This window comes from Phasianus colchicus, chromosome 22, assembly GCF_987193195.1.
Source record: "Phasianus colchicus chromosome 22, bPhaCol1.hap1.1, whole genome shotgun sequence".
Classification (NCBI taxonomy): domain Eukaryota; kingdom Metazoa; phylum Chordata; class Aves; order Galliformes; family Phasianidae; genus Phasianus; species Phasianus colchicus.
Window position 1 is genome coordinate 4,378,766 of NC_143457.1, and position 23,068 is coordinate 4,401,833.

The window sequence follows — 23,068 nt, forward strand, 5'->3', positions numbered from 1 at the left end:
TTAATAGACGCGTAACATGAAAAACTCAGCATCTTTAAGTTGGGTACGTTGGTATTTTTCCCTTGATATGGATGAAGTGCATGATAGGGATTTTATATTACAATAGGGCCATTGTTGTGGGCTGTAAATAAGTGGAGACTTGTGAGGGCTGTTTGTCTGCCGTCTGTTTGCACAGCCCCAGCACTCCCCTGGGCATTGCTCTTCTGAGGAGAAGCATAACTGCTGCTGCTGGGACGAAGGAAGCTTATCCAAACACCAGCAGTGGGTGGAAGACGAGGTGCAAAGTGTGCCCGCATGCTGAATGAGAAGCTTGGCTGCTTGCAGTCTGCTGTTACTTAGCAATAGTTGGAGCAGAAACTCGTTATAGTCAAACTGTAAAACTCTGCAGGCAGAGCATCCTTCCATTGGAACTTCCACTCTTGTAAAGCTGCTGCGTGTTGTAAAAACATCCATCTGCTGCGAGTTCAGCCCGCCCTGCGGTCCCGCTGCAGAGGGCGCTCCGCGTAACGCCCAGCGCTCCGGCACCGCGCGGCTCCCGGGCTGCGCTGTGCTGAGGGAGCGCCCCGCCCACCGTGTCACGTGACGAGAGCCTGGAGGGAACGCCCCGCCTATCGCTGTCACGTGATAAGGGCATCGCGGAAACGCCCCGCCTCCCGCTGTCACGTGATGAGAGCATGGAGAGAACGCCCCCGCCTACTGCTGTCACGTGATGAGTGCCTGGAGAGAACGCCCCGCCTACCGCTGTCACGTGATGAAAGCCCCGGGGGGCTGAGGGCGCCATTCAGGCTTTTATAGAGCATAAATAAAAGGATGAGTGGCTCGGGCTGGATGGCGGTTTGGTTTTCTATATTTCTTTTCTTTTTTTTTTTTCCCGTTCTTGGATAAGAGATGAAATACTATGGGTTTTTTAATTGCCTCAAGGTAGTCAAAAGCAAGAAGAGGTGATTCGACCTGCTGTGATTGTTAATGTGCCCTTCTAGCAGCTAATAATAACTGGTAGCAAAACATGTGAGAGGAGTCGTCCTGGGGAGGAATGGTTCCTCCTTGCACTCCGAAGGGGTGGATGGCCTTCAGCTCCAGCAGGCAGTGGCTGTGTACCCATCCCTTTGTGCCCTGGGCGGCTGTGAGGGGCTGCCCGTGTGGCCCTGGTGTTGAGCATGGCACGGAGCTGGCAGTGCTGCTCTGACCCTCGGAGTAACGTCCTAAATTAAAAGCTGATCTCCTCCTGACAAGCAATTTAAAACCTGAGAAGACCGCTGGCAGTAATTGCATAAAAATAGAACGTGCTTGCAGGTCACGCATAGCTTTTCAATAGATTTTTCTCCAAGCATGAGAACTATTTCTCTAATATCTAAAAATAAAATCCCACTCTAGTTTAAGGTCTTACATAAAGTTGCAGTTCGTGCTCCTGGATGGAGGAGGCTCACCTTGCAGCCTGGCTGGACGGCTTTCTCCTGTGCAGCAGGACAGCTTTGCTTCTTTCCTTCCAGGTCAAGTGTGACTGCTGGGAATGCTTGGCCATCCAGGTATCAAAGCCAGGAATTGGTGTGGGGATGCTGGGTGGTGTTGTGCTGAGAGCACTTCAAGTGTGTCCTCTGGAAAAGAAAATGTTTTCCCAGAATATTCAGGTAATACGGAACTGGTAGTCTTTACTTGCAACTCGAGTGGTTTTGAGGATAGTAATTGTTTCAGGCTGATGGAAGATTAAAACTTGTCTCCCATGTCAATTATTAAATGTGGGAATAGCTGCAGGCTGTGGAATAAAATATTTGATTTACAGTGCAGCTCTGTGAAAGGCTGTAACACAAAAACTGCATAGATCTGTTTGTGTAAAAGCTTCATTTGGGATGAGAAGAACAAGCAGCCTACCAGAGCACTCCAGTTGTGATGTCTGTTCAGTGGGCTGAAGCCCAGTGTGGTGATTCGGATGGTGTGATGATGGTAACTCAGAGCTGGAAGATGAGCTGTTGGTAATTTAGAGCCTTTCTCAGTGTTCTGGCTCCTTATCAGCAGAGCTAACAGGATCTGAGCAGGCTGCAGTGCATGGAGTGCCTCCTTTCTCAAGTGTTAAGGTTAAAGTTGTTATAAGCTTGTTTGCTCGCATTTGTTGGTATAGAAGAGTGCTCTGGACGCTTGTGTGTTATTGCCCTGGATGTATTTTTCTAGTTAACGTTGTGAGCAGTTGCCTAATTTGCAAAGCTGTTACTGTTCTTGATCCTGACTATAGTAAAAATCAATGCGCTCTCTGCAGTCTGAACTAATAGGAATCAAACTCACTGAAGCATGAAAATGGTTTAATCAACAGAGAGCAATCTTAAAGGTTATTTAAAAAAAAAAAGAAAAGAAAAAAAGGAGGAAAAAAAGAAAAACCACCACCACCCAAGCTCTGAAACTGAAGAGCAAAGCGCAGTGCTTCCTGCCTTTGGGTAGATTAATGAAGGGGAGGCTTTGAAGGCTTTAATCTGAAACGGGTGCAGTGGTATTCTTAGGAGCTGCTTGATTTCTGAGTCTAAGAGCCCTCCCTCAGTTGTATGGATCTTCATACTGAGTGAGCTGACAAAAAGGAGATCTAATTATGGTTTTTTTTTCATCGAGGAAGCCGTGAAAGGCACTGTGTGCATTGCTCCAGGGATGGAGTCATACAGCACTGCCTGGCTTACTGCTGACCTCCTTTACATGAGCAGACTGCAGTGGACAAAATACATCTCTTGCACGTCTGGTTATTGGCGTTCCAAAGTATGGATTTTATTGAGAAGGCAGTAAAAGGGAACCACAGCAGCACTGTGACACCTGCATGTCCTGTTGCTCGTCCTTCGAATGGTGCTAGCAGTGGAATTCAATTTGATCTGGGTCTGGTATCCTTTGAGCCTGTAAGCTGAGTAATGGGCCAAGGCCTAAGCAGCCACTGCTTACACATCTGCATGTGGAGGTGAGGGACTCAGCTCCTGTGTTGCTTTCTTGAATTGGCATTCACTGTTAATATTTAACCATGACTCGCAGCTGTGCTTTATCCCCCTGGGACTGGAAATAGTGAGCTCTCCAGTTCCCTTTCTTCTCTACAAATCTGGCTGACTTTTTTCATGTGCACTGCTGACAATTAATGCCCTGTTGAGGCCATCTTCCAGCCGTGTGTCGGGCTGCATGTTGGCATCCTCCTGTCTTCAGCCATTGATCTGGGGGGGAACTCACCCTTTCCCCTCATGTGTCTGTGTTACAGGCAGGCACACATTGCTGTGGACGTATTCTGAACACTTCCATTCTAAAGCAATGACTGGAGGTTACAAACAAGGGAGAAATAGATGACAGAGTGCGTGTTCTGCGATTGCCTAATGACTTGTTAGGGAAATTGGAACAGCAAGTGTAGCCTTTGAATTGTGTTCACATCTTGATATGCCACCTTTGGCACATTCAGATCTTAAAAGGCAAAGAAAGAGATTTCATTTCATGAGGAAGTTGCCTGCCACGCTCTAATACAAGTCGTCTTAATGGATTATTAATGAACTCGTGAGGTGTACGTGCATCCTTGGTGCTGATAAACCACTGACATTAAAATTCAGCAGTTCTGTAGCTAACCTAATGAAAGGACAGCTGTGATGCTCAGAACAGAATGAAATAATGGCTCATAGGCCAAACAGAGAACGCCTCTAACGTTCCTTGTATCGCGTGTCAGGGGACCAGCCTGTGCTCCTCGCCATTCCCATGCTCATTGCGCAGTGTTTTTCTTGTCTGGGTGAATTGAATTGCTAGCTGGACTGGAAATGTGTCTACTGAAGAACTGCCTGTGGTGCTGCTTACATCCCTGACTTATGGTTTCTGTCATCCTTTTGGTCGGGCGGTTGTCGGAACTCAAAGAGAGAACTGAAGGCCTAAAACTTAGAACTGCAAAACCAAACGTGCGTGTGGTCCGGGTGGCTCCTTTGGGCTTCCAGTATTTTGGTGTTTTGTTTTTCCTGAGCATCACTCGTGCAAGGAGTCTGACACTAGGTGGCATGCTGCAGCCTGACCTGATTGAAGCAGTGGTGGTCACAGACGGATTGCTTTGGAGCCCTGCTTGTTGTAAGAGGTTTCTTATGCCTATGAAGCTGCTTGTTTGTTGTTACTCCAGAAACCTGCATCGCATCATGTGAAGCTCTCCTTTTGTCCAGGCGTGTTTGCTTTTCATGCAAGTTTAATGTAGAACATGTAAATATTTTCTTAAGTGAATGTTTGTTTTTTAGAAGTGCCTTTTAATAGGTACATGCGCGTGCATTTCAGTTCAGGCTTGATTTGCAATCTGCAGGCAGTTGATTTAATCAGAGATGTCATTTCTGGAACACAATTTGGAGTTTTTTGGGGGGGTTACTTTGATGTTTGCAGACTTCTTTCTGCATGTGCTTTGAAACAATTATGCAGATAGCTCTCACTTACCTGGTGTACCAGTTTCCCTCCAAATTGCTTGCTTGCCTGCTCTGATGGAGATGACGTATTCTGCTTTTCTTAGTGGTGTTTCCTGTGGATTGCTGTGATTTCTTGCCAGGTTATATGGAGAGAACCTGAATAGAAGACCTGGGATGCCTCTGCTGTTAATTTTTGTTCTGTTGGCTCATTGTAAGAGGTGTGTTAGGGAGAAATTGCCTCATTGCCCCTGCAGCCTTCCTCCAGCACGAGGCTGACACACACCTATGGGTCTGGTGGAGCTGCATGGCACATGGGGAAGCCGGGGGCAGCTGGGTGGCCAAACCATGTGCCCTTTGCAAGGAGGAAGCTGGGAGTCAAACAGAGTCATGTGAGCAGCATTTGGGAGCCCTTGTGTTCAGTGCTGGTAGGAAAACATGCCTTGTTGTGACAAGTAGCACAGAGCTGATGTACATTAACATTTACAGCAGGCTCTGTTTGCAGCGGTGGGTGTTTAACAAGCAAGTGTAAAGCATGTTTAACTCATTGCCACCTCTTCATCTTTAGTATGGAAATAATTTGGAAGGGCCTTTTTGCCTGCTAATTGGCTGATAAAGGCTATCCAAATCCTCTGCTGCCTTTTGTTCCATTGAAGCCTGCTGTGTGTGAGATGTTCCCATTTCAGTAAGCCTCTGTCTGTCCTGGCAGCAAACAAAGATGAGTCCAGCAAGCTGCTGATGTAATGTGTATGATGTAAGGGAGCTCACGGTGCTCCATGAGCTGTATGGTTGTAAATTTCTTTCAAAAGTGATGCTAAGTGTAGAGAGACGTTTTTCAGTAGGACAAAAGGTCGTCTTCCCTAAGTCAGGATGCTGTAGCACGGAGAAGATAGGCATGTGCTAACGTCTGGTTGAGATTCTTACCTCTGTGCGCTTCTCTAGGCTCTTAGTTGGATGTAGAATCATAGAATGACCTGAGTTGAATGACCACAATGCTCATCCAGTTCCAACCCCCTGCTATGTGCAGGGTTGCCAACCAGCAAACCAGGCTGCCCAGAGCCACATCCAGCCTGGCCTTGAATGCCTGCAGGGATGGGGCATGCATTGGAGAAAGAATCAGTTTTTGATCTATGAGACAGAAGCTGGCCTCGTGTTGGCTCTTACAGATGAGTTTGTGGAGGGGAGTGGGTACAGGAATGAGCTCAGCACCCTCACCTCATTCCATGCTGCAGGGCTGTGTGGAGCAGAGCCTGAGTTACTGCCATACCTGCCATGTTTTCCCATAGATTTGGGAAGTGAAGGGTTTCTTCCCCCCTCACGGAACTGGACTCGCGTGGTTCCAAACTGTTAACATTTCTTCAAGATCGGAGTAGAAATTTCCTGTTTGTAGGTTGTATCTGTGCATCTGGAGGGACAGATTGTTATAGCTACAGTCACATCCTGTGCTTATTGTAACTTAAGGAGAGCTATTGAATTTCTGAAGCTTTTGAATGTGAAAATGATTATTATATGAAAAATGTGGGGAGCTGTAGTCATGTTTTCTATCTCTGCTATGTCTTCAGTGAGAGCCTGTAAATCCACAGCTAACTTGGTGTGTCTGTGTGCTCATGGCTGCTATTTGTGGTGTGTTGAGAAAATCTCTTGGTAAAGAATCTGTCTTATTTTGGAGAGGTTGTAAAGGAAGCATTTGGCAGTCATTTCCTTTCGCTTGTGAGTCTGAGCATGCTTTGTGTTATAATAGTTTAAACATACCACAGGCTGTTGATAGAGGTATCAAATTTTCCATTCCCAAAGTAACTTTTAGTTGAAACTGGAGGGAAGAATGGGCAAGTTTCCATTGTTGTACAGCTGCTTTGATGGAGTTGAAAAGATGTTTGCTTGCTTCTTCCTTCCCTTCTGTGCTTGACTGCATACCCCCGCCATGGATTTTTGTACAACCCACAGCATTGCTGTGTAGTGAAGGTTTCATCTTGCTGGTTCTTATGATAATTAACACTTAATTACCTTCTTCAATCCATGGATTAAATTTTCACGTATGTTAATTTTTTTCCTGTTTTGTTGTGGCTTTTAGCAAATGTCTTTTTTGTTTTCCTTTTTGCTTTCATACCTTCAGACATAAGCAGTGTATCACCTTAGAGTTAAATTCAAGGGGTTGCTGAGCAGGTTGAGCTATTGCTGTATGCATACCACAATCTGGTGGATAGAATTGGATTTTGTTGTGATGTTTTCAGTTTACTCAGCATCATTCTGCAATTTGGCGTTTTCCAGGGCAAGGATTTTCTGACAGATGTGAACTTTTTCTGCTTCAGTGTCTGCCTCTCCTGCCTTGTTTTGGTTTCCTGCTGTGCAGAGCTGTAGCTGGGTTTCAGGTTGCCTGTCTCGCTCCTTGTTCTCTAGCAGCTTGGTCACAGTATCCCAACTGAATTGATTATGTTTTGTACTTACATACTTAGATGAAGTACATGAAAGCTTTTGGTGTAAACATCCTGCCAAGTCACCGAGTTCCTCACCTCGGTCATCTGAATGACCTTTCATCACTTCTTGCTCAGCTCTTCCCAAAGTGAGCATGCTGGCTTTCCTCCTCCTGGAGGTGCAGCTACTTTGGAGCACTGTCCCAAAGCCAGCTTAAAACGTGAAAGGAAAAGTCTGTCCCCTGCCCCTTCCTTGTATTCATCTTTTCTGGTAGCTGTGTTGAAGCCACAGGACCCCAGCAAGGAGCCCCAGCAGCTCTCTGTGCAGCCTGTACCAATGCTTGGTCACCAGCACAGTGAGGATGTATCTGGTGGTCTGGGGGAGCTCCTGTGCTCCATTTTGTACCTGTGTCCTGTTCTTGGGCACCATTTGGCAGAGCCTGACTCTGTTCCTTCCCCCCCTTCCCCCCCCCAAGTTTTCCTAGACAGGGGTGGGATCCCCTCCTCCAGTTCCTCTCTCCCAGGCAGAGCAGCCTGGCAGATGCTCCAGCCCTGTCCTCAGCCTCAGGGCCTTTGGGGCTCTCCTTGTGTGCCCACCCCCCTGGTGCCGGGGGCCTGGGACTGGACCTGATGCTTGAGTTGTGCCCTTGTGCTGAGCAGGACAGGCAGGGTGCTCCATTCCCCACCCACTGTCTGCCTCAGGAGTTTGGCTTCTCAGCATTTGCAGGGGGGAGGCTGCAGGCTGGCACTGCTCTGAACGCTCACTTAATTGTGTGGGGACTTGAGATCACAAAGAGCTCCTAGTGGGCTCCGCAACAACTGTTTATTTTTTCATTTTTTCCTCAACACTTCCTCAGCTCGGTCTTTCTGTAAAATCCGGAGATTTCCAGCATGTGAAATTGCTTTAGCAGTCTTCACAGCTCCCTGGGGGAGCAACTTTTGTTTTCTCTCTTCCCTACTGTGACAGAAATGCTGCATGCATCCAAGATGCTGTATAAAAATAACCCAGCGGATTTCTTTCAGGCGTGCAGAGCGGAGTTCTGCAGGGCTCCCTTCATGTCCTTGAAGTCTCTATCACCACTCTGCAGCTGAGGTGATGTGCTGACTGTACCAGCAGCCCTCCTTGGGCTGTGTCATGGGTTTCAGATGGGCTGAGAACGAACCCGACGTGACTTAATCACAAGCAGTTGTACGAGCAGGCAGTGAGTACTGCTTTGTTTTTCAGAGGGATGTCAATGCTTTGCTCCTGATGGAATCAAGAGTGGGGCCCGAAGGTGGCACTGGCTGCCCAGGGGGTGGCTGGTGGCAGTTGGAGCAGCGCCTGGAATTGTGGGGGGCAGCAGTTGGGGCAGTTGGATGTGATGGTGCTGTGGTCCTGTTAGTGGGTCCTGCCCCCAGCACTGACCTGGGGGTGGATTTTAGTGCTGATTCCTAAGGGCTCGCAGGTGGATGTGAGGTCTTCTGAGTACAAGTGCTGTGTAAGTACAGAGTGGAAGTCAAGTTTTGAGCCATGAAATGCATGATAGAGTAGGAGCTGGTTCATTTCAGCGGGATCTGTGTTTGGTGCTGCGTAAATGGAGGCTTAGAACAGAACCACCTAACAGCCTTCCCAAAACGCTGGAAGTTCCTGCCCAGAAGGAATACGGGTTCCATCAGGGAGATCTGGAATGGTTAAGAAAATGGCAGATGCAAATTTCCGAAGTAGATTGAAGTAGTCTTACTTGCTGACTTGGTGCCTCTATTGCCTGCTAGAGATGGAAAGGTGTGCGAGAGGAAGCAGGCAGAACGCTGTGTTTAACTGCAGAGCTTACATTCTCCTTTGGTTTGGATTACAGAATGAATGCTGGCCTTTGGATCGTGCAGAAGCAGTAGTAGTGTTACACTGAATTTCCTCTGAGAGATGACTTTTGGGTAGTGTGGAAAAGCACTCTCCTAACTGGGGCTGCTGCAGCTGAGCTGGGCACGAAGCTGCATGGACATGGATTTGTGTTTCCATGGGCTGTGCAGGTGTACACTGACACACGAGTGTAGGTGGATGTGCTGCTCACGCAGGTCTGAAGGACTGTGTAGGTGGCAGGAGCTGCTTTGTTGGGAGCTGGGTGACACTTAGCCGTGTTGGTACTGATAAAACAGACCATGTCTGCAAAGGAGCAAAATATCACCTCTGCTCCACGAAAGGTTTTGTGTTTGGAATACATAGCACGGTGTCAGCAGGTTGGAGCTGCTCTCTGCAGAGGAGCCTCCAGGTGACCATTGCCCCTGGGGAGTTCTCTGACTGATTTCAGAGCTTAAACCACCTTCTTGAGGCTTCTTGTTGTCAAATGCCTTGCTGTTCTGGCTGGGAACATGTGCACAGCCGGTGATGGTAGGAAAACTTGTGCTGAGGACTGGGATTAAGTGACAGAAGAGAAGCAGAGCTGCGGCAGTGCGATGCTGTTAGCTGGTTCTCCTTGAACCTGTTCCCTTCCTCTTCCTTCCACCCCGTTTCTAAACCTGAAGGGAGAGCTTGATTTACGTGAAGCTGAGAACAGTGTTAAGTCTCCTTTTAAAAATAGGTTTGGCTTAGCAGGGGTTTAATGCGTAACACTTGTTGCTTGCCTGAGCTGGGAAGTGATGTTAGAAAGCACTTGTCGCAATCGCATCTCCGTGTGTTCTTAAAATGAATTTAAGTTACTTTATTGCTTTGGTGCAGTGTGTGCGAGGTAGGTGGTGTACTTGAATCTGCTTTAAACCAGTGAGCTGGATGGCCCCAGTTTGCTGCTGGCAGGTGTTTGTGGAGCTCTTTGCCCTGGATGTCTCTTAAAGAGAAAATGAGTTCCCATCCCATCAGTCTAATCTCATTCAGTCTGTTTACAGTCTGTTTTGAGCATACGCATCTGGTAGACCTTGAGCTGTTCCTCTGATGAGTGAAATACTGTGTCTGTAATTGTCGGTGCTGCTGGTGGGCATCGCCTTGAAGCTGTGGGATCTGTGCAGAGCTGTCAGCACGGTACGTGGCACTTTTGGGCCTGTGCACGAGTGAGACAGGCCTCAGGTTGGGAAGTGCACTCGTGAGAAGCAGTGGATGCGGCCGTGGTGTGTTGGGAAGCGGCAAATACGGATTTAACGACCAAGAAAATATTTTTTTTCAGCCCGTTTTCAAAAGGCAAGATGAAAAGTGCCCGTTGCAAATGGAGCTCGAGGCTGCACTCGGTGTGTGGTTTTGTTTCTCTGTGTGAAATGGGGGCAGATGACGTGGCTGGAGGAAGGCCGATTAGTGCAAGCTGAGTTGCTCCCCATGGCAGTGATGGATGCTGGAGTGGTTGTGTTCATTCAGGAACCTCCCATGTGCTGCATACAACCAGATGGGACTTCAGATGGCCCTACTGCCAAAGCCCCACCTTGTTCACCTGGCTCTGCAGGCAGCACCTGAAGCTGCAGTGCTCTCCAGCTCGTCCTGCTGCATGCCGCACCAACAGTATGCATTCTAATGGGATACACAAGTTCAACAGGTTTATGGTTTTTTGACTGCACTTTGCGGGCACGCACCGTCTCCTAGGAGTAGTGGTTCAGAGTGGCAGGGAGCTCTGTCCTGAAGTGATAAGGCAGTTTTAATAGCTCCCATCAAATAGTATTTTTGCAAATAAATGGAACTTGGCCTGAATGAACTTTCTGCTGGGAAGCTCTTTTGGAAGTCATGGGAAGCCGATACTTCCTCCAGCACACGCTAGAGCAGTCAGTTCGTTTCAGTGGCTTGCCAGATGTCGGGCCACATTTGATTAGGAAATTGCAGTGAGGATAGATGCCGCGTGGTTGCTTTGAGCTGACCCAAGGGTTGGGTTTCAGCCCGGGCAGGTTTGCAGCTCTCCCACAGCTCCTTGGCGCTGGAGCTGATCCCGAGGCAGCTCCTCCAGGCCGGGCTCCAGCTGCGATTTATTTACTGGTAAGATGTTCGCTTGGATTTGCTGTGCAGGGCAGAAGCGTGCGCTGCTCCGTGCCGACCGCACAGCGCACCTTACGTGCCGAGCCGCACGGCCGCAGGTAAACAAACGCTCGCTATTAAAAAACAGAAGGGCCGATTTAAGCGTACGATGAAGGCGAACGGGTTTTACCGAGCGGCTGAATTCACGCGGGGGGAGGAGGGCAGGCTTTCCGGCACAACGGCTCGAACGAACCCCGCCGGACCGGAGCCCCGAGGTCCCCGCAGGCCGCCGTGCAGTGCGGGCGGTTCGGAGGGGCCGCGCTCCGCGCCGGGTTTTCCCCCTCGCCGCCCGCCGGGCCGCGCTCCGTGCCCGCCTCCTGCCGCTGCCGGGCGGGTGGCGGCGGGCCCGGGGGGACGAGGCTCGCTCCGCCGCCTCTCCGCTCCCGGCCCAGCTGCCTGCACGCCGGGCGGCCGGCGGAGGGGCCTCCTTTTGTTCGCTGCTCCGCGGGAGACGCCGCCGCCAGCGGGTGAGTGCCGGGGCGCGGCTGTGCGAGGGGGGACCGCGGGCGCTCCGTCCCCGGAGGGTGTGCGCAGGGGCTCCTCGCATTTGGGACCGTGCTGCTGTCCGGGCGTTGTTTTTACCCTATGGGGAAAGTTGGATCGACTCGGTGGGTGAGGAGCTCAGGATGCGTGCGGACCCTTTCGCTTCACTTCTGTGTTGCGAATCCAACAAGCTAAACGGATGTGAGGCGTGTAATTTCTTACTTGAAGCAGATGGGATGAGGAGATGGAGGCTGGGGCTGACCCAGGCGGAGCGCTCTCGCCCCGCATAGAACGGCTTCGGAGCGGCAGAGCCTGAGCTCCCCGTGCTGCTCCGTGCCCACACTGCTCCCCTGCGACGGCACCCGGGCCTGGTTGGAGCCCAACGTGAGGCAGCAGGGCTGGGTTTGAGGGACTCTCAGATATCCAGCAATGTTCCTTCTGGGAGCTGGAAGTAAACAGGACTTAAAGCCCGGCACACAGAGGAGCGCTATGCCGATGTAAAGCCATTAATCTGCAGGCAATTAGTTCCAGCCGCGCAGCCAGCTCGGTGTTTTTGTCAGTTTTTTGTTCTTACAGACGACGGCGTATTTCAGGACTTAGAGAGCCTAGTAAATATCACAAGACAGACATTTCAGGCGCTTAGCAGCAAGTTGAGAAGCGTGTGGGAGCAGCGTTTAAAAAGCCCTTATTTGTGTTTCCAGCCCTGTAATTTAGCAGCGTTTCAACTATTTTTATCGAGCTCGGTGGGAGCAGCAGAAGGTGGCAGTGAGCTGTTGGATGTGGCTGTGCTGGGAGGGTTCCACCATTCCTCCCTCCTGCTGGGGAGCAGCGTTGCTCTGGTGCACGGTGAGGCTCGGGCTGCATGTGAGCAGCTTTCCAGAGAAAAAGGCAGTGAAGAATTTATCTTTTCTTGTGGTTGGGATTTATGAATTGAGGCGAGGGCTGACGTCATGTATCCTCCCGCTTCCTTTGTGTGTGTGTGTTAGAGTTGATAGTGCTTTGTTTTACTTCAAATAGCCACAACTGTGCCTTGAATCCCCCCGTAGCTCTGTTGCTGTGGCCCTCGGTGCGGGCGGGCGGTTGGTTCTGTTGTGCCTCTTTGAGTGGCTTCTATGTGAAGTAGATGAGCCCTTAATTGTAATTACCACAGTGCTGCACGCAGCTGTTCTGCCTGCGTTGGCTGTCTGCAGCTTTAGCGCAGGTTGTGGGGATTCTCTTGGTGTCTCAGCTCTTCTTTACCTGGAGGTGATGAGGTGGGACTTTTGTTTCCCAGCGTGAGTGGTTAATAGCGCATCCCAGAGGGCTTTTGTTTGTACTTTGTGTAAAGATATAAGCTGTTTGTTATTGAGCTTTAATCCTAAGGCTTTGTTTTTAGGTAGCATAGCCTTCACCAACCCGTACGCACAGCCCAGAGGTCCCAGCAGCTGCTGCAGCTTCTGGTTTGTGCTGTTGCTGCCACAGGGATGGACCTCTGTGCGGGTGGAGCACTTACAAGGTTGTATTCAACACCTATAGAAAAGCTTTATAGAAACAGAGCCATTCCATGTTGGCAGCTGAGATTCGTCTTCCTGCTGCTGAAATGCAGATGGAACGGGACACGTGCAGCAGGTGAACAGAGGGCACATCTCCACCGAGTCAGACTGACTGCAAATCCAGCCTGATGCACGCTGAGGGTCCCTACTAACTGCTGCTGATAGCTATGGTTGGGGTTTGTAGCTGCAGAAGGCAGCTGTCTGGGACGTGGGGTGCTGCAGGCTGTGAGGAGGTTGCTCTGGTGGAGATGTGCCCTTCACTGAGCACACAGCTTTATAGGGCTGCCCCTGGCTCTTAGGTCAGCGTGTGTGTGCTGATGTTTCTTGGTTCTGGGATTCCTTAAGCAGATATAGCATCAACACAACTTCTCTCTGTATGCTCCAAGAGGACTAAAATGGGATTGGGAAACAGTAAAAACCAATGTTTCTGCAGTCTGTTGGTATGTGCTGCTAACGTGGTGTTTCACCTGAGGTCTGCTGACTGGTGTACAAACAAACCCAAAGCAATTAAGAAGACAGAGGGTGCAGAAATGGATACGTGTTGATGATCATCGTACACGAAATGCTGTTTTTCCCCAAGGGATTTTCAAATTAAGGATGTTTCTTTGCAGCATTAGTCTAGCCTCTGACGGATGAACGGATTAAACGTGGTGGTTGGGCTTGTTACAGGTCCCAGCTGTTGGCCTGATTCTCTGCTGGCCCTTCCTATCCCTGCTGCAGGCCAGGGGTAGCTGGCTTATAAGCAGAACTTCTCTCTGACCTGCTGCTGTAGTGAAACAAGTCACAACTGAGGCTCAGTCGAGTGCAGCAGCAGAAAGCAGAAGCAGCTCTGCAGCTCAGGTGCTCAGGAAGCAGAAGTTGTGTGTAACCTGTGGCACACGGCTCTGCTCAGTAAGAGCCAGCCAGTGATGTATGGGAACATAGACCAGCTATTGGTGTGTCAGGCTGGGTTAAGTAATAAAGGACCATGAGAAGCTTCTTATAAGCTGGTTAGCTTTGTTTATGAAACCTCTGTAAATGGATCAGAGGGATACCTGTTTTCTGTACTTAAATTCCATAACAAAGCTGGGATTCTTTCCAGAAGAAAGGACAAAAGTAATATTTATACTTAGCTTTGCCTGGGGTTGTGATTGGAGTTCTGACCCTTGGATGCAAGGTGTGAACAAACAGCACTGACAAATGTAAATAATTAAAGGCAGCTGGCCTTCTTTAGGAAACTTATTTTCAAGTTTTGCCAAGAAAAGGCCTTTGTGACTGGATAAACATTTTGCTACTGGAATAGAATTTGGTCGTGATTTGTATGCTTGCTTGTAATTCTAAGCATGTGTTTTTGTACAGTGGTGGGTTTAGAAATGTGCTTTTTCCTAATGTTAGCAAAAGCACGAGATAAACAGAGGCAGTAAATTTGGTGCTGGTGGTGTATCTGTACGCTTGGGGAATTCATAGCAACTTTTGACCTGGTTAGGTTTCTTTAGGAATGGATTTAATTCAGACAAGAATACAGTGTGAAATTGCAGAATTGGAGTGTGGCAGTGGTACCAGATAGTAGGTATTGGCAGATTTTCCCAACTCTCTTTTAAAATGGCTTAATTAAAGAGCTGTTTGGTGGGTAAAGGTGTGCTCAAACCTGCCAAGCTTAGGAGAGGGAACCCTTATGTCTGTCATGCTGGTTTGGTACGGGTAGCTGGCTTTGTCTCAGGCGCTGATTTGAATCTTCTTGAAACATGCAAAACCCTGTGTGCTTTGCTTTTGGTGCTGTTTTCTTCTTGAACTTATTTAGAGAGATAAAATGAGTTGGTTTTGAGATAAAGCTGAGATCCTGTTAATACACAGTAGGTGTTTCTGCAGCATCTGGGGTCTGATAAGCTTACGTCCTGCGTGTTTAGAATGAAGGGCATTGGGTAGATGGAACGTTGGGTTCTGTGGGTGAGCTGATCTTGTTTCAGGAGGTTGGGGGCTGTTTTGGTGGCTGTTAGGGACTGGAGGAAGTTCAGGGTTCAACCACTGCATTGGTAGTGTAACGCATTGCTCCGTCACAGCTCGTTTATCTGGGCTGTAAAATGATAGCGGTAACATAAACACGATGTTGGAGCTTCAGGTTCCCTCATTCTCCATCGTGGAGGTTTTCAGCCTCTTAATCTAATCAGCCTGCGCAATTAATCTGTTTACCTCTGATAGAACCAACATGCCACTTCCTCTGCCCTTGGAAGCTCCGTGGCTGCTGGTGCCCTGCCCAGGTGCACTGCAGCAGCCCAGCACCAGGCCTGGCAATGCAGGGAGCTGAGGTTTGCTCTGAGGGCTCTCAGGTTGAGGCAGTGCCTACTGATGGGACGTGGCGTCGGCACGTAGTTAACTTAAATCACACATGGCTATGAAAACGACTGAGCCGTGGCACGAGTCAGCACAACTCAGGCACTTACGGGGTGGAACAAAGCCCCCGTCCTTAGGTCTGCCATAGTGACAGATCCCTGTAGGACTGCCTTGTTACAGGCAGTCAAAACATACCGCATTTGCTCCATTTCCTATTGAAATCTAACAAAGGAGCCAAAAATCAGATTTCCCTTTCCCGATAATAAAGCTATTCCTTTGAGATCAGAGCTGGGAATGGATTTTTCTGTATAGCAGTTCCTGCTTATTAATTGAATGCTCTTAGGTAATCTCGTGTGCTGGTTTGTGTGAGAGCACGAGAGGAAGAACATCACTATCCTGCATGTTTAATATTAGATCATTGTAATTGCCTTCGAGCTGGAGACCTAGCCTGTGTTTGTAGTTAAGACTGATATAAAAGAGTTAAGAGCAGCCCAAGGTTATTAGATCATTTGGAAACTGATTACCCTTTCACAGTGTAATAAAGTAATTATGAATAGTGTATGAAAATTGGTTGCAGTCTGTTTCAACATTATGACTGCCTGTCTTTAAAAGAAATTACATTGTCCTCTTTTGTGTTGTTCCTACAATTTGCATATTCAAAGCACGTTGGTTATTTGTCACTTCCAGCTGTAAATGCTAAAGAGCATTTAAAAAAAACAAATGATGCCATCTGTTTGGATAGGTTTCGGTGAGGTTTGGTAATCCTTCACCTTGGGTCTGTTCTCCTTACACCGGTATGTGCTGCTGTTGCTGAAGAGAGGTGCATTTTGGAATGGAGAGTTATGAGTGGTCCAAGTTGTGATTAAAACACTGTTGATGTGAGAAATGGGTGCAGCTGTGGGCTCCAAAGCACAGCTGGGGGTTGCTTACCTCGGGGTGCTGTTCTGCCTGTGTGTCTTTCAGCAGTTCCCAGACACAGGGCTGCCTGTGCTGCGTTCCTGCATCTTCACTGAGGTGCTGAGCGCTGCTGACACAGCTGAAATAACCATTGGAAGTATTAAGCATGAGGTTCTGCAATGTGTTTTTTGCATTGCAGTCATGGATAGCTTACAGCTCGAGGAAACTCTGGCCAGGCCAGACTTGCTCCATAAACACTGGTGTCATTTTCTTCAAAACTGAATTTCTTTTGTAGGAGCTTCCCTTGTTCTGTCATGGCTTACCAATGCAATTTGATACTAAAGCTGCACTGGAAAATTTGTTTCGATTCCTTTTTCAGTGCAGTTGCATTTTGAAATACCTGCTCATACCAAAGTTCATTCTGATTCAGAGGCCAGATCATAATTCAGCATATGTTAAGAGCTCGTCAGCGGGTAATAAATCTCACCTAAGCCGTATAAGTTATCTCCAGGGAGAGGCTGCAGGACTGCAGGAGACAACAGGCTGATGTGCTGGGTACGTTTAATTGGGCTCCAACTGCTGGGCAGCTGGCACTGGGTGCCTCAGCTCCTGCTGTGCTGGGAAGCAGTGCTTGGCCGGCTCCTGGCTGGGCTGGGGTTGCAGGAGGGAACTCGGTTGCATGCCAGGAGGCTGCTGAGCCCTGCTCTGGGGCTGCTGGTGCTAGAAGTGTGGGAGCAGGGATGCAGAGGGCAGCATGTGCCACAGGCCTGCTGCTGGGGGTGGTAGTGCTGCAATGTGAAAGAGGCCAGCACGCTTCTTGTGCGGCTTAATAACGCTTTGCATCACTTGTTCGACACTTAATGGTTTATGGTCTAATTTTGCAAATCACCGTGCTCAGCAGCTTACAAGATCAGACCTAAATACATTAATCCAGCTATATTGCCTCATCCTGCTACATTAGATGCCATCACTTCAGTCATACAATAGTTAAGAGTCTGCACTGAGAGTACTGGAAGTAGAATTTAATGTCTAAAGCGTGACCGAAGTCAGAAGTTATTTCATGTGGTCTTAAAACACTTCCTCTTGGTTTAGATTAGAGGCAAACTAATCATTTGGAACATTTCTTAATATTTTCTCCCCTTTTCTCATGAAAAACGCAGCCAGTTATGAACTGCTTTTAAGTGGATTTATTAGCAGTGGTCAGCAGGTTGCTGATGCAATTCTTCTTGGGGTGGGGAAAGGCTGCGGGAGGTTGGGAAGGGCATTGCTCTGAATTGGGGTTATTCAGAGCTGATGGGGGAATCAGCAGCCCAGAGCAGTACCATGGTTACTGTGTAAGTGGATTTCTGTGTTACGTTTGATGCTACATACACATGGAAGAGGTATTATAAGGTTTAAAAAAAAAAAAAAAAGGGGGGAAGCTTGTTCACTGACTTTGAGAGAAGTGAATGAGACCAGAGGGAGAAGCCATCCGCTGGCTTGCAAGGTGAGAAGCTGTATTGGATTCCATGGGATAAATAGAAATCTGGTGTTCATGTGTGCTGTGGAAGCTGGCAGCTGGACAGGGTAGTTGCAGTAGAGGTTTATAAGTAGTAGAGATTTAGACTTATAATCTGAAAATGGCCATAGACAGTTTTTTCTGTTTGCTGGATGGTCCCATGCTGACAAGCTACGTCTGCTCATTTCCCTTGTTGTTAGCTAAGACGGTCTGTGGGATTTCTGTGGTTCCCTTCTTGTGCTAAAATCTTACAACATAAGGAGATGGTTTATTTCCTAACGAGCTGTTCACCACCATTTGTTATCTTCAACGTGCAGCCGCTGACGGTGTGGGAGGAAACTGCCCCTCTGATTCAAGTGAAATAATTACAATTGCACAACGTTGTGCATTGAATGAGGGAAACGTGCCTTAATGTTATGGAGTGATTCAAGTCCTTGCTATTGGGAGAGGCAAGAAGATAAAGTCAGGGACGTGGGATAATCTTCAGCATGGCATACAGAGAGGCCATGAGCTGTGCTGTGGGTTGGGACTGCAGGTGTGCTTCGGTCTCTGCTTTCTGTTCCCACACTTGTTGCACAGCAGCGTTTGCTCTTGGAATGATATCCTTGTGCCCAGAGCATCATGCATATCACACTGCCACCAGTGAGGTTTTGCTGCTTTAAATACTGGCGCTTGTTAGCTGTATTCTGTAAACGCACTAAAGGAAGTGAGATGTAATTTAATACATTGCAGTTGTGAAGCATTAGGAAATTATGAAGAATCTGCTGACCGGTTGCTGTAGACAGCCTCTAATGTGAGACAGAGATCAAGTCAGTATTTCACACACGAATAAGCACACTTAATCTCCTGATTACAACAGGGCTTCTGTGCTGGGAGAGGCTTTGTAGGACAGCTCTGCTGCCTGCTCTGTCACTCGGAGCAAGCTGCTGCTCCAAGGAAGCGAGACCCAGCTCTGAAATCAAAGGCACTCCTCCCATTACTGCTTATGCGAAAGCATGCTAAAACAGCAGACGACAAAACCAGGGCTTGTGAATGTCCATTACCCTTTGTTAACTCTGTACTGGGTTTTTTTTTTTCCCCTTGTGGTAAGGCTAGAAGAGCAGCATTTCTTCGTGTTTCCACTGTTGTGAAAGTTGAAGCCACACCACCAGATTGAATTAAGGCTGTGTGTTTGTGGCCATGCCTGGCCCAGGAGCCCACCCTGCAGTTGTTCTTCCATTTTGGGTAATTGAAGTCAATAGTTGTGTGGAGTTGAATGAAACAGCTAACGTGGCTGAAGAGCAGGACTTGGGCCTTTGTTTGCTGCTCCAAGAAAGGCTTTCCCAAAAATAACCCAAACTAGTTTTAGTTTGAGTGCTTTAAATAAAGATATTTTTTTTGAGGCTTTCTAGAAGATGAAAGGCTTGTTTAAAAGGGCAGATACTTAAGAAAATGCAAAGGCATAGCTGTATGTACTGAGAATGACAATAGATAGAATCATAGAACCACTAAGGTTGGAAAAGACCCGCAGGATCACCCAGTCCAACCATTCACCCATCACCAATGGTTCTCGCTAAACCACGTCCCTCAACACAACATCCAAACATTCCTTGAACACAGATGGTTGTTCAGATGTAGATGTGGAGGTACCAAAGTAAAACACTACAGCAGGTAGAGATCTGCACGGTCTGTGTGTGACCTCTGCAGCTGTGGTCTCACCCAAATACACACGAAGGAAAGCTTTCATATTACACTGAGTCCTTTCTTGAAGCAAGTGGCTTCACAGGCGGGCATTAGGTGTGTGATGTAGTCACAACTGATAATCATGTGTTCCTGCTGAAGCCAGGGCTGTTGTGCAATGGATGTATGACTGCACTTTACATCAGTGCTCTTCAGCCTTGCTGTTGTGCCAGGAGTTTCTCTTGCTGCTTCGATTTCTTTGTTGGTGTTTCCCTGGTTGGAATGGACAGTATTTGTTAATGTTTATGTTTTTCCCGTTGACTAAGCATATTACAGATCTTTTTTGCCACAGACTTGCCTTGCAAGGAATCTGCGTGGATGACACCAAGCTCTCCCTTTTTACATCTGGAAAATCTGTTGTTTTCCACTGCCTCGCTCAGCAAATGAATCTCCGGTGGTGTGTGATGTATGGGAGGCTGTAACAGAGCTGTTGGTGCATGGGTTGGCACAGAGGTTGGCTGCTGCTGGCCTGAGCTTTCCTCCTGCCTCTCTCTTGCTGTCTCTTGTTATTTGTGCTTGGTTGGCTGAGCTGTCCTCTGGCCCACTGCTGGCTTGATGTGGTTGTTGGAAGGCAAGCAAAGTCGTTGTGACTGATAAAACTATAGTATTAATACATAAATAAATCTGTGTGTCACAGCATAATTGTCAACTTTGTTTTTTAAACATTGTTAAGCAACCAGGTGTTGTCTCAGTCCAGGTGACGTGATGCTCCCCAGATAACAGCTCTGACTGCAGTAGCAGCTCTGTGCAGCCCTGTGGGCCTTCCTCCCCCACAGCCCATTGCAGCAGGGAGCTACACTGCACTATAGGAACGCTTTAACAAGTCTTAACTTTGTTTGTAAGTGGTGCTATGGGACTGTTGCTTTGTGTTACTCAGACCTATATTGCTGTAATCATTTACATGAGCCTGACTGGCTTCGGAGAGAAGGAAGTAATCCCTGGTGTTGTTTACTCTCTGTTGCTCCTTGCTTGCTCCCTCCCACTAATTACAACTAGAGAGGCCATTAGAGCATCCTCTGAAATCACCTGAGGGGTTCTGAGGAGCTTGCAACTCTGGCTACCTTATCTGGGGAAGTGTTGGTTATACAGAAACTTTCTAAGACTGTTGACTTGTACGTAGCTGCTCTTAAACAAGTCTCATTTCTCCCAGGGTTAATTTGGGATTGCGTTACTTTTATGGAAGCCAGTGTGTAAAACTGCCCAGAAGGGTGTTCTCATCTCAGGTCACTGCTGTGAATATGGGCCAGCAGTTCTGGGGGGAGGTAATAGCTGATAATTGCACCTTACTTTTTATCCCTGGCCTTTCAGTCCTGCCTCTGTGCTGAGAGCTGTTGTGTTTTGTTCTCACTCCTCGCTGAGTTTAGGTCTTCTTGCAGGTAGTGAGGGGAAAACATAAGGCTGTGGTCTGCCATGAGGTACGTGGTGGGTTTCTGCCTTTCCTCTGGTTGTGACTGCATCTCAGCTGTGAGCTGCAATGGAGGGCCTGTGTTCTGCTGTGTGCTGATGGGATGGTGAGTGGAGAGCATTTCCAGGTGAATGAACACCCTGTGCATGCTTAGATGGCTCACAGGAGCTCTGAACTGTAAATATGGAACTTGTAATGACCATTGCTGGGCCAGGTGTTCCAGAGCTGTGTTTGTGCTGTGAACTCGGAGCAAGTGAAGGAGATGGGGAAAGCCACTGCTAAGAGGTATTTCTTAAAGTGAGTCTCTTACAGTTGTTTTGGGATGGAGAGAAAAGCAAGAAGAGAACGAGCTCATTGCTGACCACATTATTAGTGGAATGAGCTCCCAAAATACTCGGTCACCTGAATGCCTGCAACTCCCGTTTTCAACAGCAAACAGAAGATAGGGGAAGAATGTGGGGGAAAGCTGATAACAGATCCTCTTAGCCTTTTCTGGAACAGAAAGGTTAAACTGCATGCCTTAGCAGAGAGGTCAGCCCTTGGTGCTGTTAATGAGCTCTGCCTAGGGGTGGGATGTTAGGGAGGCAGAGCCGTGTGCAGGCAGCCCTGGGGTGTGTTTGAGGCAGGAGGGTGCATGTCTGACACGCAGCACTGGAGCTGTTTGGATGCTTGCAGCTCAGCGCTGTGCTGTGGCTGATGGAGCTGAGATTCCCATCCCCAGTGCTGTTATGTTCCCTTCTCACCAAGCATCTTGAAGGTTTTCTTAAGGCAGTTCTTCATACCTTACCAATGTATGGGGGAATTTTCATGGGTCAGTTCTTGTTGCTTAGTCCTTTGCACTAAAAACAAGTATATAAACCTCCAGAATTCTTCCTGGATGTAAGAATAGGAAAAACTCCTTGGAAAGACCTGAAATTCTGGCATTTGCAGAGCATGCTTCCTTTAATCTGATATTTGTGGAATACAGTGCCTTTCTATCTTGCAAGACGAGACTGAGAGCTCAGAGAAGAATGGTCCTGTTGTGTTTATGAAGGCTGCTAACACGTCACCAAGCAAGTCTTGTCAAAAGATTTATCTGCCTGGCGTGCTTAAGGAGCTCTTCTCATGTTTTTGGTTGCTGTGTCTGGTTGGTTGCCTCCCTGTTCTGGCCTCATGGCATTTCTGTTGGATTTGTTTTCACATTATCTTTAAAACCCGACTCTTCAGGTATTTAAACCTCTCGGCTGGTGTTAACGTGCACTGAGCTGCAGTGCTTTGCCCTGGTAATGGTTTCCAGGTGCAGACATGGAATAACCACGGAGCTGCCTGTGGTTGGGCCAGGTCAGCAGCTCAGTGCCCAGAGCTGGCCTCGTTTCTCAGAGCTTCTCTGGCAGTAATGCTGTGCAGTTATTTGTGGGTGTATATGGGCTGTATTTCACTGGAGGGGGCAAAATATATCCAGGAATCTTCAAAACATGTTTGGGTCATGGCTTGGATGAAAGATTATTGAATATTTTCTGTGGTAATAATGGCTTCATTAGTGATAGCTGAAAAGCTTTTCTTTGCTCCTCTGGCATCCTAATGCTCCACTCCGTAGAGCTGAAATCTGCTTTTGCAACCAAGACGAGCAGGAGCAGCTTGCAGTGCAGTGGTGGCTGCTCGTTCAGATTCTTTGCACAACTCCTCCTGGTTCCTTGAGATTTCAAGAATCTGAGAGAGACCTCAGGATGTTTCAAGATGCAGCTGAATTAATACGGATGAATGATCTGTCAGTTACCATCAGCTCTGGGTTTATTTCTCCCTCATTCTTGGTGTCACTGAGAACAAGACAAAACTGGCACTGTGACTCTTCTCTTCCTTCTGTTGTTTTATTTTCTCCCAAATCAATCTGTAAACAGGATTCTAGTTTTAATAACTGGAGGTTGTAGTCATATATGATGAGGATGAGGAGTATAACAGGCACGATGAGAAGCAGCAGGAAGGGAGGAAAGGAGAACTTCTTTGTTAGGATTCAGTGTTGTTCCTAACCCAGAAGCTGAGTCCTTGTGAGCTGCAGCGCCACACAGCTGGCTTTTCCCCATCCCTGGAGGCCACTGATTAAAACCTGTGGGGCATCCTGTGTATCCTGCAGTTTCTAGGCTCCAACAGAGATCTCCTGTACATGGCTTGAGACACCACTGCTTGGAATTTTAGATAGCCCCGGGGAGGTAATTTGTTTTCATTCCAAATAAATGATTATTTGCTCTCTTAATTATGTTGTAACAACAGTAAGGGGTTGGGGGGAGGGAAAGCGACAAATCCTCAAGCTTGCTATTGAGGAGTTTCCTAGCCTCTAGAAATGGAAGACATTTCTTATTGAGTCTCTACGGACTGTTGCTATCACTATCCCTGCAACTTCCCTGGCAATTGACAGGTTCATTGTGGCCGTCTCTCCTGGAGCTGCACTGGGTTCCCCTGTGTGTTAGCAGAACGACGGCAGCTGCTGTGAGGAGGAAAGCAA

At 48.0% G+C, this 23,068-nt stretch overlaps 1 protein-coding gene across 4 annotated transcripts in view; it reads left to right on the forward strand.

The window, feature by feature from the left end:
• Window positions 1–23,068, forward strand: part of RERE (arginine-glutamic acid dipeptide repeats) — a 167,013-nt gene that overhangs the window by 26,006 nt on the left and 117,939 nt on the right. For 2 of the 4 annotated variants that reach the window (XM_090123046.1, XM_031613499.2), the window contains exon 1: window positions 7,801–8,262. The exons of 1 other annotated variant lie outside the window; for it this stretch is intronic. The gene's annotated coding sequence lies outside the window, so the exon portion shown is untranslated. Of the gene's footprint in view, window positions 1–7,800; window positions 8,263–11,083; window positions 11,213–23,068 lie in introns of those variants that run through there. One more of the 4 variants, XM_031613498.2, reaches the window with a different exon arrangement.